This window comes from Macrobrachium nipponense, chromosome 10, assembly GCF_015104395.2.
Source record: "Macrobrachium nipponense isolate FS-2020 chromosome 10, ASM1510439v2, whole genome shotgun sequence".
In the NCBI taxonomy this organism is placed as follows: domain Eukaryota; kingdom Metazoa; phylum Arthropoda; class Malacostraca; order Decapoda; family Palaemonidae; genus Macrobrachium; species Macrobrachium nipponense.
The window spans coordinates 3,063,811-3,083,810 of NC_087204.1; the positions used below are offsets into that span (position 1 = coordinate 3,063,811).

Below are 20,000 nucleotides of genomic sequence, written 5' to 3' on the forward strand. Positions count from 1 at the left end.
AAGCCTCCATGACTCAGCTTAATGTTGTCGAGCGGGCGGCGCTAATTGCCGACCGGCTAAATGAATATCAAGTTAGTTTAAGTAACTCCGGGTGGGTTACGAATGCCAAAATCGCCGTGAAAGATTTTATCCGTTTGATTTACCTTACGAGTATCACTGCAATGTTGCCTGAAGTGTTAGTGCGGTGTTTTGACAAAAAATTGCAGCCCGACAGTACGGAATTAGATGTGTATAAACAAATAAAAAAACACATGTCTAAATGTACCGACCTAGATCCTTCGCTCATTCAAGTTTTTGCAAAAAATGAGAACAAGCCACAACAAGTAAACGTGGTACATAATAATAATCAAGTTGCAGGGATGGTTTGTTATAACTGTAAACGACCAGGTCACATGATTTCAGACTGTCAGACGCGTTTTTGTTCAATACATAATAGTTCCACTCATTCATATAATCGTTGCTACTCGAGGAATCAACAGCAGAATGCTACAAACACGCAACCAGTTGCCAGTGCAAATAAAAAGAAGGGTCCTCAGTACTATAAAAAGAAACAAGCAAACGGAAATGCTGCACAACAGCAGAAACAAACAAATCGTGCTTCAGGTACCTCTGTTCCTGGGCCGTCTAGCCAGAACTTGCAAGGGCAAGCGAATTTTCAGGGTGTGATAAACAAAGCAAATACCACGTAGTTCGCTCCAAGGGGGGAGAGGGCGATGTTGGGTCATCAATATCAACATCTTTTGTATCAAATAATCAGTTTAATCATTTATCAGAAAGGTAGATGGAGTGAAGGAAAAAATGGTTGTATTTATGAAACTTGTATAATAATTTATATATATATCTATTATTCATATTTGTATGTAAACCTATTCTTTTACGCGAGTTATTACATATGTTTTACTCATTGCAGGTTTCAAAAATGAATCTGTTATTGTTAGGAGTGATATTGTGTATTCAGACATCTTTGTTGTATGGAAGGAGCGCTAGGACGAAAGAAATAGAATTTAATCATGGCTCGATTATCGAGAGAACAGACGATGTATTCATCGTGTCAAGTAATATAGTCATAGAAGTGGATATGCACGCTATATTTTTGCCTGAAGATGACGTCCTTAACTTCAAGAATGACCTGATGAGGTTTGCTATTTCGCTTAAGGAAATGCACGAACGTAATTTTCATGCTAACTCAGAGATTTCGTTAGCTCAAACCCTAAGCGTCGCGGAAATGTTGTCTTATGACATACAAAATGAAACCGCCGAGGCAGAGGAACTTGCTCGTGACCTGCTGATGTGGTCTGTGCGGCACAGTACTCTCGAACGCCGCAACCCGCTTATTCTGGCTGGACTAAACATCTTAGGATCTGTTGCGAATCTAGGCTTAGGAATTTCAAATCGCCTTAAGATAAATAATCAAAATAAAAGAATTGAGTTTTTGCAACACAAAACAGAATTAGCTTTGTCCGAACTTCGCAGTCAGTTATCTTCAATCAATCAAATAATGAGTATCGTAAACGAACATTCAAATAATATCGATCAGGTCATGGAAGTTCAACATTTGCTGGCTACATTAGCTTACTATAGTTCGAAAATAGATCATATCCGTGTGAAAATATCACATTTTATTGAGAAATCAAAAGATTATGTAGAAGCTATTACGTTAGCGACAAAGGGTGTGTTATCACACCTCATGCCTATTAAAGATCTGACGTTAACTTTGGAAAACCGGACGAGAAACTAGGTTATATTCCTTTATTAGGCGCCCATAAAGTAGAGTTCTATTATAGCCTAATATCAGTCAGCGTTGAAAATTATAGAATTATGATCACCATACCTTTTGACTCTTCCGATGCTTGGCAATCATACAAAATAGCACCGTTTCCTACCTTCATGACTAATAACTCAAGTCCAGTAATATCCAATTTGACGGGGCATGTACTGATTTCTTCTGATAGGAAATCATTTACAGTCATTAAAGACTTAGATAAACTCACTCACTGTTCAGAAGCCATGAATAATAAAATTTGTACAGCTGACTCTTTTGAATTCTATCCTATATCAACGGATTCATGTGAGTTAGGCATAGTGCTAAACGGCTCTCTCTCTCCTACAAGCGAAGGTTGTCTGGGGAAACTTTATCCCTTTTACAGTAATAAATTCAATTACAGGATGAATAATGGTTCCTGGATCCGTTACGATAAAGCCGGATTCAACGTCGTATGTCCAGATGGGACCACCGCCCATTCCCCAATCTTTGTAGCGGCTGATGGTTGTACGGGGACATATACAAACTACACCGTCAGAGGGGTCAACACGATAATACGTGAGAAGGCGTATTTTGCGAACTATACTTGGGCGTCTACAATTATCCCATCACTACCTCTCCCATACAACGCGCGGGTGGCTCATCGTTTGACGCAACTGGCTGAGATGAACCACGCGTCACCGACTTATGCAGGTGGAGAAAATCTTCGTTACTACATTCTGCTGGCCGTGTTCAGCGTGACGGCCATATTGGTTATCACCGTCAACATCTTTGCTTGGCGTAGGCTGAGGCGTAAACAGAAGGATCTCCAAGGAAACGTATTGTCCCGTCTAGATGACGTACCCGTTAAACTCAAGTCGTTTGAGTTTAGGGCCGCCTGAAACTGGCCACTTCATTTTGTGCCTAGGGAAATTGTCTGGAATTGTGTTGTGTGTGAAAAGCGGTCTGTATGCTGGCAAAAATGTAGGACAAGAAAGACTCACGCTTTGCATTTGACAGTTAAAGTATCTCCCGGGCACCTAAAAAAATATTATAGCCCAATATTATACATTAATATACTCCTAAAGGTATTTTTCGGGCACCTAATAAAATATACCAGCCCTATATATTGCATTTGTGCAAAATTACACAATTATACTATTATACCATTGTACAATTATATTTACCTATTACAAAGAGTGACAAGTACTCTTTAACAATTATCCATGATCATGCCATAATATATGCAGTAACCACTATTCTTAATCAGGTTACCTATTATCATATTAATCATGTATACATGTTAATCTTTTGATTTTTACCTTTTTATTATTTTTGGGTACCTAATCATTATTATTACCAAACATGGATCTAGATTTTCCATGCATTTATCTTTGTTTATGAAAATGTCAAAAGGGTATGTAACAGAACCTTTTTATGCATTTAATCACTTATTATGGTTATACCTAAACATATGTTACGAGTACGCTCCTAAGAAACAATGTTTAAAGTAACTTTTGTTATTCAAGGCTTGAATGGTAGCAGTCCGAGCCTAATGTAATAAATACATTATTTAATATTACAGTATCTGTAAATAAAAACCCATGACCTGAGGTCATGGCATTAGGAGGGTCCTACGTGACCAATGCAGATCTAGATTACGCTATGCGCTGTCTGCAGTAGCCTGGTTTAGCTCTGTACATTGTCATCATTTTGTATTAATGATAACTTTGCACAACAACTTCCATGGGAAGCGGTTGACCTGTTAACCTACGCCGGAAACTTGTAACTTCCGAGCCGGCGGACTACGTATGTTTTTATATGAATCGCTGAGATAGCTAATGTTCCGCTATCGACGTGATGCTTTAGAATGGCAGTTCCGTGCCAGCATTCAAACATATCGGTCTCCCGACCGAACTGCATCTCTTAGTATGGAGTTACAGAATAAAGTTGTTATATCTTTTCAACTTATCTGTTTGAATCCTCTCCTTTAGTTTAAGAAGAACCACTCTACTAAGATATCACCTAGGAGATGGGAGGAACCAGAAATACTTACGAATGACAGTCGTAAGGAGAAACAAAAAAAGTCTTTCGCAAAAGCGAAGAGACTTAGATATATATATATATATATATATATATATATATATATATTATATATATATATATATATATATATATATATTATATCTTAGAGTGTAATCTCTGAGTGAAAAACATTCATAAACCTGGAGACGAGGACTATCATTACCCAAACATGACTTTCCCTGAGTATCGAATGTTACTGAACCAACCCTCCAAGCATATCGCTGGGACTTCAGGCGAAGAAATACAGTAACACATAAACAACAACAACAATAAGTAAGATGTAATGACGGCACTTGAAGACGTAAAAGGAACACATCACACGAGTAATCAACATGAAGCACCTGATAGGCGTGACTGAGAAAGGATAATCCATAAGCTCGCACCTTCTCAACTGCTAATAATGATTGAACCTCGATCCCTTCTTATCCAAGAGGGAAGAAGAAGCCAACATGAAACCGTCACAATAACTTCTCGCAGCTTTGTGAAGAATTGAAAAGAAATCTGTCATTCTTAGATTTAATAAGCCTCCATCTCACTGCAAGGTCGTCGTCGAACGAGATACAGAGAATAAGGGTATCGTCCGGAATGACAGGTCGTGGGTACAACGGGAGGCTCCCTGCTGAGTTTGTTTCAAGGGCTTCCCCGCTTGGTTTGAATTACCCTTTGCCTTCGGCGGTGGTCTCTTATTGGACAGCCTGTGTCCAGACGATATCAGAACAAAATGTTACGATGAAATCAGCGTTTGAGTTCAAATGGCATCTTTCGTCGGCTTGAATTACCACTGAGAGGATGCAGGGTCAAAACCATCCCCTTGTAGGACAGCGTTGCGATGACTTCTGGCTTTGCTCTCAGATTTTGTTAAAAATCACATAGGTGTAAATAATTAGTTAATAACAACTACGGATGATCTAAACAGCGACATTTGTCGCATTTCTTCAGAAAAAAAATTTTCATTGTCCACGATACAGAGAGAGAGAGAGACCAATTGTGTAAGTGATAATGTTTAAATATATATATATATATATATATATATATATATATATATATATATATATATATATATATATATATATATATATATATGATGAGAGAGAGAGAGGGGGGGGGGGTCGACCAACTACTGCAGAATCACACCTCCCTAAACCCCACAGGAAGAAGAAAGCGAGTCATGATCAGGTTTCCTGTGGCTTCCGGAGAGGACGCGAATACCGCGAGAGAAACATATCGAGAGCAATCACTCCAATCGGCTAACAATGCAATGTAAAGGTTTCCCAAAATAGTGGATTTTGTTTCGCATCTGAATCCCACTCAAAATCACGAGATCAGAACTCTGCAATACATAGTTCTAGGATTTACATAAGAAGGAAGAATTCGAGAATGAAGTGGCTATTCTCAATTTCATTTCCTTCTCATCTGACTGAAAAGCCGGACCAAAGTACTTTTGTGTTGTGTGATACTGAGGAATAATGAATAATAGATTAATAACATCGCAACACACAGCAACATCCAAATGTTTAAAGAGGAAACCAGCGTCTCCTAATTCCTGCACGGGACAAAAAAAATCATCATGAAATTCCCTCATGCTGGAGGAGAAGGTATTACATAATCATAATCATTCACGAGTTTAGTGGTCTTTCGAGAGAAAAAAGTACGCCATAACGAACGAAATATTGTGATTAACATAAAACAAGTAAAAAGACACCGAAGAAAAATTTTCTGCACAAAGTATAATGCTGTTTAAAAACATCAGCTATGACTGGCAGCTCTTCAGTAGCTCACCAGATGCACGATCCATGGCTAACTTTAACCTTGAATAAAATGCAAACTACTGGGGCTAGAGGGTTGCAATTTGGTATGTTTCATGATTGGAGGATGGATGATCAAAATACCAATTTGCAACCCTCTAGCCTCAGTACTTTTGAAGATCTGAGTGCGGGCAGAATCAAGCGCGGACGACTGACACAGACAAAGTCGGCACAAGAGTTTTTTTTTACAGAAAACTAAAAAAAAAAGCGAAGGTAATCGTATTTCCGCATTCATGGCTCTGTCGTAATCCCTTGATTCTCATATTACCTTTTTATAATGATAATTCATAATGACATTTCCATAAAATGCACGGACGCCCATTTTAATCATGATTATTCTTTAAAATTAACTCAGTCCTAAGTGGACGGATTCATAATTATGCTGAAATCCTGGAAACGGAATTATGCGTCCTTTACTTTAAACATTAGTGCTACGTCTCCTTGGAAAAATAATCAAGTGTCCTTAAATAATAAAAATGGACTGTGGACAACTTAATTTCATATAAGCCTGACAGGCCTGGGGTTATATTTGGTAACTGAAAACAAAGACACACACACACACACGCATATATATATATATATATATGAGTGTGTGTGTGTGTGCATATGTATAGGTATATGTATATATAAATCTATATATGTATACACATATGTAATTGTGTGTATTTGTAGCATTATACATGCACTAAGCTCCAAATGTCCTTTAGTATCCAATCCGCTCTACCTCGGAATTAATATATTTTCATAATATGATAACTGAAGGGTAATTTTTTTCTTAGTTGATAATAATTTCGTCCTCCCGTGGATTCGAACCAGCTGACAAACGGAGGAGAAATCAGGGCTTCGGAGACGTCTTTACCGGTAAACATATACATACACAAACACACATACATACACACACACACACACACACACAAACACGAAGACTAATTGTTACCTAAATGGAAGAGGTGCTTATAAACCGCGCCAAAAATATACGTTTGTTATAATAAACCGTATATAGGAAGTTTTTTCATGTTATGTATGCTTTTACAACTGTCTCAGAGGGTAATATAATATATATATATATATATATATATATATATATATATATATATATATATATATATGCTTTATATATACATATATCGTATATAATGTATAATCACGAAATTTTGGAACGTTGTGAATATACATACATATATATATATATATATATATATATAATATATATGATATAATTATTATTATTTAAGATATATAAGGCTAAAGACCACAATGGGAAGTGAACAATGAAGTACCTCTGCAAAGGACCTTCGACAAGTCTATTATCGAGAAGAAATCCCCTTCGGTTAAGCACTATGAAATTATATAATTCCGAGGTAGAGCGAATTAGATATTAAAGCATTGTAGCCGATCTATATATATATATATATATATATATATATATATATATATATCTATATATAGGCAACGGACCACATGGGAAGTGAAACAATGAAGTACCTCTGCAAGACCTTTGCGACAGTCTATTATCGATAAGAAATTCTCCCCTTCGGTTAAGCACATATGAAAATATATTAATTCCGAGGTAGAGCGAATTAGATATTAAAGGACATTGTAGCTCGATATATATATATATATATATATATATATATATATATATATATATATATATATATATATATATATATAAAAATGGCCCCAGAGAAAGCAACAACATAATATATAAAATTCCATGATATTGTATGGATTGTCCCTCATTCTACCTCGGACAGTCGAGCAAGGGCTTAGAAGTAAGGCTAAGCCAGCATAAATACTCTGTAAAAACTGGGCAAAAATCTAATGCATTATTTATTCATTTAAGTGAACACAACCACCGAATTAATTGGATTGACAGTTCAGTAATTGCACGGTCAAGAGATGTCTTATCACGAAATCTTTTAGAATCTGCTTTAATACAACTTACTTTTCATTGTAATTTCAATGTTAGTCGTGGCCTTTTTCATTTAGACCCTTGTATCTGTAACATGTTTAAGAATGACCTCAAATATATAATTACTGACTTAAATAAAAAATCAGTTGCCTTAGAGTTATTAAAAAAATAATTAAAAATTTTTTTTTTATTGTAATGTATGTCTGTCATTTTTGTGAATATGGTTTTGTCTACCAGGTTCCGTATAGCTGTCACCTATAATCCTTTAATTGTCTGGAGATTGTATCTGAGATGATTGTCTTAAACCTTTAATTGCACCCTTTGTTTATGCTTGTTTGGGAAGGTCTCTTATCTTCCAGGTGGGTCGGATTCTAGGCACTAATCTTTTTATAATCCCTATCTGTCAGTTATACGAACCTTCTTGTATTGTCTTTTCTCGTATTTTTGTCAGTAGCTGCTTCAGTAAAGGGCTTTTCAGCCGAAAGATCTCGCAGACTCCTTCGTTTATTTTTCCTTCGTGGCATTTATCTTTATTTATGGATTTATCACGTTCCTAACTTTCGGTGATTCTGGTTATACAGTATTTACTTTAACACATTTATTAATCGATAATATTACTATATATATAATTATATTATATATATATATATATAGATATATATATATATATATATATATATATATATATATATATATATATAATATATATATATATATATATATATATATATATATATATATGTATGTATGTATGTATCAAGCTGATACGAAACTCGGTGCTAAGTAAATGGATAGAAAACAGAACGCGTCTCCATACTACCATAGTTTATCCTTGAGTAATTGCTCCTTTCTTCATACGTATGTATATATATGTATATATATTATATATATATATATATATATATATATATATATATATGTGTGTGTGTATATATATATAATAATATTAATAATAACAAAAGGATCCCATAAAAACACCAAAATATAGAGAGAAATACTATTTTTCAGAGACTGCTGTCTCTTTCTACAGGTAGATGATGGAATTCTGTTATAACAGGACATTTTTTCCCACATATATATATATATATATATATATATATATATATAGTATAATATATATATATATATATATATATATATATATATACAGTATCCATGCAAGAGAGCTTGTAAAGCCTTAAGATTCTTTGGGTTTATTTCAAAACCAAGTCACAGAGTCTGTAAATGTTCAAAGCACACGTACGAGAAATGAAAACTCAGTAACCGAAAAATAATACTGGCAGCCAGAGACAAAAAAAAAAAAAAGCCAAATCAATACTGTAGAACAATATGAAGACATCTCCACCGAGGGAAAAATAGATCTTGATAATGAAGAGTCTGGAAAGAAGACAATTCTTTGAGAGGGACGCGGGGGAAACACACAGAGAGGAAGAAGAATCACATGATCTCTCTCGCCTGGCTAACTGGTTGTTTATATTAAATTTAAGTTTCGCTAAGCTGACATATTTTATGGCAATATTCCAGGGTAACGGACAAAGTCTGCTTTAATTTAAGCAGAATAAAATAATAATAATAATAATAATAATAATAATAATAATAATAATAATAATAATAATAATAATAATAATAATAATAACTAAAGATCTGCTTAGGAAAATAATTAGGCTTATTTTCTTTTTGATTAACATACGTCTGACAATAGCTTTATGTAATAATAATAATAATAATAATAATAATAATAATAATAATAATAACAATAATAATAATAATAATAATAATAATAATAATAATAATAATAAAATCTGCTTAGGAAAATAATTAACATTGATTTCCTCGTGATAAACATAAGCCTCAAAACAGCTTCATGTAATTCTTGTAATTATTCAAAACATCGACATGAATTGCATATATGCGTCATACTATACTCGCATTCCAAGTGATTAAAATGTGTGTCCCATATGCTTCACCTCGAGTAAAATATACGTATAAGCAAAGTAATTGATGAATTAACATGAAACTATGCATAATGTGAACCCACTAAAAATTGTATTAAAAAGGATCGTGCTTTTTATATGTATATAAAAATAGTTTAGAGAGAAAGGAACAAAGTAAACGTTGGTTGCTACTGCGGAATTTTGTGGGTCCATTCTTTATTCATATTCACCTCATAAAACTCGTAGACGTGACCCTTCGTTCCGGATACCGAATTCTCTCTCTCTCTCTCTCTCTCTCTCTCTCTCTCTCTCTGAAAGTCTGGAATGACAAGGTATATAGATAAGCATATAAAAAAAGTAAATTAAGAAACAAAATTACTATAAAGTAATAATAACACTGAAGGTTCTACTTGAAAAAAAGTGCTAAGAAGAGGACGATATTTAGGAATTTATACGAGAGAGAGAGAGAGAGAGAGAGAGAGAGAAAGATGACACTGGTCAAATATTAGGTTTCATTTCAGTTGAGTGCGTTGTAAAATTAGATTTTTAGTATAAAAATTTATCAAAACATACTTTTGAAATACATGAGATTATCATAGTGGCAAAATAGACACCTCTGTCATTCGAACTATTAAACTGTCTGTTATCTATTTGCGCGCACTTCAGAACAACGTTCATCAAACAGAAAATATATATATTTTGCAAAGGACTCAAAAGTAATTAGTTTTAAAAGGCATGTGTAAAAGGATATGTCAAAATACACGAAGCTGTCTTTTCAGAAATATTACCTGGAATGAAAATCCTAGTCACTGTTTTCCCTCAGTACCTTCACTGCTCCATTCCTAGGTCAAGTTCTGCCCTATGGCAAGTCAGGTTGACTTGTCATACTTTTGTTGTTTCTTAGTGAGTGCTTAAAGAAGAGCCATGTCCTCCGTGGCTAAGACTGGCGCGTTTTATCTCATATGTATTTCGGAACAGGAAACAAACGAAGAAGCTTCGAAGCAACAAATAGAGCTGCTATTACTGATCATATTATCCTTCGTTTATTACTCTGCCGACTTTGATCTGGAATAACCCAAGCAATTTATAATGGAAAGAGTGCCACAACTAGTAAAACAGTAACACCATGACAGGGGAACGAATATTGCTAAGTGCCATCAATTTCACTTCAGTTCCCCCTACCCACACCTAAAAAAAATGGAGGCAAAAAAAATTGGGGTCAAGTAAAAAAAACCATCTGTCAAGTAATTCAATTAACTAAGCTATTTGGAGGGCAAATGTATATATAGCTGGCTACAATAGTAAATGTATTCGTGAGCGTATTAGTATGGAGTTATGATAAATACTTTTAGAATTCTAAAAATTTCTGTCGTTACTCCTCTATATAATTTTCTCCTATGGTAATAAATCAGAATAAATTAATAAACTATTATAAATTATCTAAAGCATAATCCAAACAGCTAACTTATATTAAATGTGGTGTACAGTCATTCGTAACATCAAGTATTGTACTTCCTGCATATCTACTCAGCTGAGCAAATACCTAACCCCTTCATTTTTCATCTTTTAATCCCCAGGTGTCGGGACGTTCTTCGTTGAGGTCTCCGACGGAAGGAATCCGAACGTCGGAGTGGCGAGAGGGCTGGAGGGCGGAATGGTAGCAGGGATGGGCGGGGGTATAGGAGGCGGGATGGTAGTCGGTGGAGGTGGCAGCAGGGGCGTGAACACCATGCGGATATGTGGAGAGGACCAGAGGCTCCACCGTCCCGCGGTTCTGTTAGCGATTCTGGCATGGCAACGATTATATACAAGTGAGGATTACCAGTTGCTAAGACACTAGATTTAACTAAATGAAGAATCAAAATAGGTGTAACATAACGTCGAGTCCATATATACTATAATAGATTCATATCAATCGTGCATTAGATGTTTAGCCAGTCCCTTACGACGCTCCTGATTGGCTGTTGATAAGCCAGTCACAGGGCTGGAAACTCTCAGTGTCTCTCGAGAGTTCACATGGGTAGGATCTATGTTCCACCTCTCCTGAGGTATACGTCTTTCAGGAGAGGTGGAACTCATCCTGCCTATGTGAACTCTCGAGGGAAACTGAGTTTCCAGCCCTGCGACTGGCTTATCAACAGCCAATCAGGAGCGTCGTAAGGGACTGGCCTAGACATCAATGCACGGTTGATGTGAATCTACTATAGAACTCACAGAAGATCGATTGCGCTTTGCTTGATAGTTTACTTGTAAAGGATGGTCTGGGATTATACAAAAATGATGCCTTCATAAATGGAGTTGAAATTCCCAAATCAACCATGACTGAAAGCAAGATGTGTAATAACTTCCAAGATATCTCACCTGGAAGAAATCTAACCTACCTTGTGAATATCTTTGCCTCATCTTTTCAATTTCCGTTTATAACGATTAATCCTTTTTCACTTTGCATCATGCAACAGAGTGATCGAGCAGAGAGGAAGTCCAAGATTCACAGCTTACTACAATTTTCCTCACAAGTCTAATGAAGTCACGGGAGACCTGCAAAGGGGCGGCACTCAGGTAGAATACACAGGTGAGTTATATATGTTAGAGGGCCGGTTGACGAAAAAGGGTGTGGATGTGCGTATTTTCCTAGGTTGTGGGGGAGTGTATGTGTGTATTTTCCTAGGTGGTGGGGCTGGATGGGACTTTATAAGTAATTGTTTCTTAACTGTATCTTATATTCGAATGATTTCCAATTTCTCAAAAGTTGTATGTTAGTGAAATTGACCATCCGCAAAGAATGACTAAACCCCTCGCCTGTCATTTTCTGACTCTTGACAGATTGCGACTGGTTATACCAAGACGTGCACTGCATGACACCCGGCCACTGCTACTTCACCTCCCCAGGGTATCCGGGCCTGTACCCTCCTAATTCAAGGTGCAGGTACCTCATGGTGATGTCTAGTCCAGCAACGACGGGTACCATCAAATTTCTAGCCATGGACCTTCCTCAAGAGTGAGTAAAGGAGATTTTTGTGTCAGGGAAAATGGTATTTTGAAAAAAACAGATTTGATTATTGGATGTAAATGTTCTCAAGTTGAACATGGGCTGTTGTGGTGGGGGTGGAGTTGGGGTTGTTGTTGGAGAAGGAATCCGAGATCAAAAGTCTAATACTTTAGGGGGAAGAATAAAAGTGGGGCGAAGGATTAATAGAAATGTCATACTTTAAGGGAATGTTCTCCAATAAATTTCCTCAGGAAATCTGACGTTTAATAAACTTCTAAGCGAAAATCTGACGTTCTTCAATAAATTTTTCGTGAAATCTGACGTTCTTCCATTAGTTTCTTTATGAAATCTGATGTTCTCCAATAAATTTCTTCATGAACTCTGACGTTCTCCAATAAATTTCTTCGTGAAATCTTATGTTCTCCAATAAATTTCTTCGTGAAATCTTATGTTCTCCAATAAATTTCTTCATGATTTCTTCGTGAAATCTGACGTTTTCCAATAAATCTCTTCATGAAATCTGACGTTCTCCAACAAATTTCTCGGTGAAATCTGACGTTCTCCCCCTTCTGTTTTACCCCCCTCAGGAGATGTGCCATATATTCGGGGACCTCGACCTCGTCCCATCTCATCACGACGATCTGCGGAGACGATGCAAGAACCATACAATTTAAGGGCCCGAACGTCCTGGTCGATTTCAGGTAGGGGATTCAGCAATCACACCTACCTATATATCTATCTATCTATCTATCTAGCTAGCTAGCTATATATCTATCTATCTATCTTTATAAATAAAACTAATGACATACGTCTTCATTTATTAATAAATTGCACGTTTTTCTTTCTCCAATAAGTAAGATATTCATCAGTTACACCTATCTATCTATCTATATAAATAAAACCAATGACAACACCTATCTATCTATCTATCTATCTAAATATCTTTCTATATAAACAAAACTAATGACACACGTCTTCATTTATTAATGGATTGCACGTTTTCCTTTCTTCAGTAGGTAAGGTATTCAGCAATTACACCTATCTATCTATCTATCTATCTATTTATATAAACAAAACTAATGACACACCTCTTCATTTATTAATGGATTGTACGTTTTTCTTTCTTCAATAGAAATCCAAGTTTTTTCATTCATTACCTCTGTCTCTTTGCATGAGCAGCACCGGGACCTTCCTCCCGCCCTACAAATTCAGTGGATTCCACGCGACGGTCGATTTTGTGGACGTTTTAGGCAAAGGTACCATCGCCCACAAACCACCCCCCCCCCCTCCCCCCCTTCCGCCAGTACGCACATCATGAGTAAGTATCGATCTGCAGGGTCATAGAATTTGACATGATGGTTAACAAGGCGTTAGAATCATCATCATCAGGCATTGCAAGAACAATAGGAATCGAAACTGACTTATCTCAAAATGCTGTTGTTTTAAAAGTGTCTTGACTAAATTATATTCATGCAATGAATACATGTAAACAAATACTGATGGTAATGGTAACTGGTCCTGAAGCGTACAATTGTATGCCCAAATCATATGAAACGTAATCACGCCCATCCCTTGCATGCTGCAATATATTCAACGAGGTTGTCATATTTCCATATTAAGCCATTTCTGTTTTTGTCAATGTAATTATTGTTAAATAAATTAATTCCACACAATAAACTGAATTATATGAAACTGAGGATCGCGGATATGAAGCCCCATTCTGTTAAATCCCAATGAACTCGTATTAAACCTTCCAAAGGAATATCAGCCACGTCGCATCGATTCTCTTCCGCAGGTGACCCTACAGGCGGGCATAGCGGGAGCCACGGATGCCATCGAGTGTACTGGGGCAACGGCACCAGACAGGGCAACTTCGATACTTCCGCTTTCACGCCGTCGCACCATTGCTGGCTGCGCTACGTCGGGCGCCAAGACGATGTCATCCAGGTATCGTTATTCAAGTACAAATTAGGGTATGCTGTCACTTTGTAACACTTCGTAATTCGTTGTGGGACGTTTTCTGTCTGCAAAGCAATGTAAGGGGCGCTGCAATGAATGCACACCAATAGGTTCTATACATTTGTAACATTACTTTCAGCTGAAAGCTTTATAGTAACGAGAAAATGGAATTCCGCAGTTCCTGCTCTCCTTCGAGCAATGAGCTATTAAAAAACAATAAAGCAAATCTCAGACGCATGAACTCTGATCTGTAAGTAAGACTTGATTCTATGCCTTCAACTCATGAAACAACCACCTCTGAAAAAAAAGTGCGGGGGCGAAAGAACCGTGAAAACACTATCGCTCATTTCCTTGGAGATCCAAATCAACTTCGAATGGTTCCGAGATTAGCTGGAATTAATTCTCATTAATTTCTCGTTTAATTCAGCACGAGGCGAATGAGTTTACGTTATCTCCCCATGAATCATGTGTTAGATGGTTCATAATGAGATTAAGCAATTTAGATTCAGATCCATTAGGGTCATTTGTCACCGAATGTTTTCCAATAAAAAACTCGTTGTAATTGCCCCCTTGCAATAGATGATGCTCATCACGACAAATTATTCAAAATAGATTTTAATGGCGCCCTCTGGGGGGTCATTACCTGCACCATTACAAAATCATTATATCTTGTAGGCAATATCTCTCCAACAGAGCTTACGATGTATAAATTCTCAAAATTCACTTACTCTCCTCTCTACTTAGTACGCTCCTCTGTTTGTGGGGAGAGTTAATTACTGCAAGGAACTAGTAATAAAAAAAGTTTTCGCTTCATTAAAATTAAAAAAAAAAATTATTCTGCTTAAGTCTTAGGGGAACGTCTTTTGTTTATATACTGATTTAACATTCTAAAATAGGATAGTTGAAATTAGTTAGAAGATTCCTTTTGTTTACTCAATTTGAATTAAAAAAGGCTTCCACATATATCAGAGCAATACTCTGTAGATGCTAATTTGGTGAAATACATATAACCAGTGGGAGAGGGAGGAACTTTCTGAAATTTTCCACTGCCTGTCACAACGCATCGGCTCCAATTCCTCATCCAATCAAATTGGAGCGTTTTACGTAGCAGGCTTCTTATGCTACGAAATAACAATTTTCTTCTTCTTTAAGTTGTTCAATTTAATTTACATGCATAGGAAGAACGCTAAGTCACTATATGTGGTAATGACAATACATTTCATTCCCATCAGGAGATGAAAGGGAGATGAAACATTTCATTTTCATCAGGATATGAACAGGAGATGAAACATTTCATTTTCATCATAAGATGAACCATTTCATTTGCATCACGAGATGAAACATTTCATTTCCATCAGGAGATGGTACATTTCATTTTCTGCCTCAGTCAGAATCTAATGAAAGTTGTTCCATCTTCCTCATGTCCCAATGAACACACACTTTCCTCCGTCCAATTGCTTCCCCTGTTCAGAGTCTAAGAAACTTGCTCCATTCTTCGTAATGTCCGAAATGACCACACTCCTCTCCCCCGCCCAGTGGTAAGTCATGTTCTTCGGAAGTGTCCATATACGATGGGATCACCGGCAGCGAGAGCGACAACCTGCTGCGCAAGATCTGCGGGCCCGTCGCCAGGGAGCCGCGCCGCGAGACTCCTCAGGGAGATTCATACAGCCAGAGTTCCTCATCTCGTCGGGCAACATCCTCGAGATTCACCTCAACCTCGGTCCCCACACGGACGTCAAGAAGCAGTTCCTCGTGAGAGCATATCAGTTTCACAACTGTGAGTGTCGCATCTCGTTTTCCCCTTGTGGTTCTTTCCTTTCTTTTCCAGCGCTGGACGCTCTGATTCATTGTCCGTTTTCTTTACGAATACTTGGAACGAATTTGTAAAAATAAATAAATAAATAAATAAATAAATAAATAAATAACATTTTCTTGCATTTCAACGGGTTTAGTCATCACTGTTTTAACATGTATTTGAATGATGAAGCTATTCATCATCAGTACGTTATTGCTAACTGTTTATATAGTATATATAATATATATATATATATATATATATATATATATATATATATATATATATATATACATGCTTAAAAAATCACAGTAGCACTTGACTTCATTAAATAAGGGAATACCATAGGAAAATGATAGTTAGAAAATCTCTGTCTATCATTTTTTGGTGGTATTCGCTTACTTATACGTATATATGTATATCCATGTGACTTCATTTTATAAAATGACTGTAGCAGAAGGTGAGTACCAAGCGCTTTCTCCTGTTAATTCAAGATTCCTCGGGGCACAGTGCCTGAATATTACCCCTCGAGTTTTAAAGGCCACCACTTGTCTTAAATAGTCAAGGAACCTTTTCCTTACGAAATTGAATTTTCACTTTTCATGATTTACGTCACATTTTTTATTCTTTCTCAATTTTCCCAATTTTAATCGAGTAAATTCCTCACTTGTAATAAACGCAATCTGCTGCTGTTAATTTTCCATTTTTAATCGAATAAATTGCTCACTTATAATAAACGCAAAATTGCTCTTGTAAAACAACGCAATCTGCTGCTGTTAATTTATCAATTTTAATCGAGCAAATTGCTCACTTGTCATAAACGCAATCTGCTACTGTTCGAAGAAGGGCGAAGTATTAGGAATCACTGAAGACGCAGACCCACCAAAGTAAAACATAATAAAACGTCGTATATATACATATTCAATCTCCCCTTTTGTCTTCTCGCAGGTTCGAGATGCAGGCGGCTCCCTGACCTCGGCCAGCTGCACCACCATCTGCGGGGAGGAGGACTGCCAGTGCCGCCCCTCCATGTTGCCGCTGAGTCAAGTCGATTATCTTTTGTTCGTTCAGACGAAGACGCAGAAAATCGTGGCCTGTCTCTGCGGCGACATGCAGGTAGGTGTCATCGAGACGATGTTCTCGTGCCGCACTCCGATGTGCTATATTTGGGCGTGAATGAAAACACAGACAGCCGGACAGATAGACAGAGAGACAAATATACATAGATACACAATATATATAGTATATAGTATATATATATATATATATATATATATATATATATATATATATATATATATATATATATATATATATATATATATATATATATATATATATATTATATATATATATATATATAGATCAAAGTTATAAACACTGTATCCGTGTACTAGAATGTTATGTTGTATGAAGCCCACTAAAATTTGTAAAACATCGAAAGTTTTTATTTAAGCATTCGGAGAGTACATTCTCTCCCTGTTTTATTCTCCTTCTGAAAGTGGGAGAGAATGTACTGTCCGAAAGCTTAAATAAAACCTTTCAATTTTGTCCAAATTTTAGTGGGCTTCTTACAACAAATATATATAAATATATATATATAATATATATATATATATATATATATATATATATATATATATATATATATATATATATATATATATATATATATATATATAAGCATGTGGGTTTTTTTTGTGAATGATGGCTTGAAATTCTTACTATTAATAAAACCAACAACATTCTTTTCATTCTATAATACTTAATCATGCACTACCAAAGGAAAACATACAATGTGACCTAGTAAGAACAGGAGTACAGTAGTAATCTCTACAGGATTAGAGAACTACTTCATTACAGAAAATTTTCCAGTTGCATGACTGATATCAACTCATCATTTCCTCGTTTTTCATTCCTTAATTACTCACTCTTTATACCTCCCACTTTACCAAGCGACCGAGCCTCTATTTTTAGGGTTGAGAATGGATTTGCAGATGCATGTGCTTGTGTGCCGGTGAGGAGGTATGAGTTCAAAAGGATCCAATCACACGAAACTGTTAATTCGAAACTCCAAATGAGAAACGAATGAAGATAGATCTATGACTTTCCCCTACTGTAATTACTGATGCACGTATAGAGAGACTTGGGCTGAACTCTCAAGCTTTCATTAGCAGTAGAAATATCGATGAAAATACTTAAATTTCAACAAGAGTCGTGGCATTTGGGCGCATGGATATTTTCCTCGTGAGATAAAGTTACCAATTACTGATGTTAGGATAAATTAACTTCTCTATATGGAGCTTTCAGATTCCATTTATTATTGCCCCATTCGGGTAATTTGCCCTGTCAATTTTGCTTTGATTAATTTTTTATTTCAGTGCATTTGTAAACTTTTGAATGCTGAATCGTTAGGTTCACTGCGTGAAATTAGGTTGGCACTAGCAGGAGGAATTTACCTTTGGGAAAAACTTACCTTATTACATTTCTCCTTCGTACGGCGTAACTACAGCACCACAGAGATATTTCCAAGGGTTCAACTACCTATTATTATTATTATTATTATTATTATTATTATTATTATTATTATTATTATTATTATTATTATTTTAAATAAACACGGTGCTAATATATTTGATTGTAAAATAATAATGATGGCTACTGTTAATCGAATATACTCGCACGTGCATTAACATTATTTATATATATATATATATATATATATATATATATATATATATATATATATATATATATATATATGCTATAAGCCGCGAGGGAATGCTAAGTAAAGGACGTGAATCGAAAGATCTTGTAGCTACCCCAGTGTTTCACTTTCCTTCATGGCTTATACCTTTACTTATGCATTTATCACGTTCCAAACATTCGTGATTCAGTTATACATACATACGTATATATACATACACACACACACACACACACACACACACATATATATATATATATATATATATATATATAAATAATATATAATATATATATATATAATATAATAAATATATCTATATATATATAATAATTATATATATATCATATCAACATACATGTGTGTATATATATATGACCATATCAGCAATACAAATATAACGTCGACTGTATCATAAACTGGTATACCTCGCAAACTGCCTTCACAAGTACGTGCCATTTGAGAGGGTAAACACTCGAAGATGCCTAAATTAACTGGGCAAACAACGAATTTATGCACTAACAAAACCATCATAGATCGAGAAAAGGGTTGGCTATACTACCCTATAAATATTACGCTCTCCCATTTTCCCATTTTGTTTTAATTTATCGGGCCATTTCTTAAAATATATGTATATATATATATATATATATATCTATATATATATATATATATATACATATATATATGTTATATATAAATTTATCTTATTTCTACAGGGCCTGCAAGGAGTCACTGTCAGTTCCTCTGGGGGCATAGACGTGACGTACCACGTGGCACATTTTACCTGGGCAACACCTGGATTAAACTTCACTCTCGAATATTCCTTTCCGCCTCCAACTGCGTGTGGGCCCAGCTTCTACAATTAGCCTAAAGGAGAGAGAGAGAGAGAGAGAGAGAGAGAGAGAGAGAGAGAGAGAGAGAGAGAGAGAGATTAATATTGCTTCTCTACAGGATCAATCCGTCCACCACCCCAAACCTGTTATCGATACTCCTGAGAAGCTATCCATCAATTAAGGGTTAAACATGTTCAACAGTACGACAAGAGTTATGTGACAAAAATAAAT

General features: G+C 35.9%; 1 long non-coding RNA gene and 1 pseudogene across 1 annotated transcript in view; one reads left to right on the forward strand and one right to left on the reverse strand.

Moving 5' to 3' along the window:
* Positions 1 to 20,000, reverse strand: part of LOC135224108 (uncharacterized) — a 357,000-nt gene that overhangs the window by 34,633 nt on the left and 302,367 nt on the right. The gene's annotated exons all lie outside the window — the stretch shown is intronic.
* LOC135224241 (uncharacterized) overlaps positions 1 to 20,000 on the forward strand; it is a 58,921-nt pseudogene that overhangs the window by 32,004 nt on the left and 6,917 nt on the right.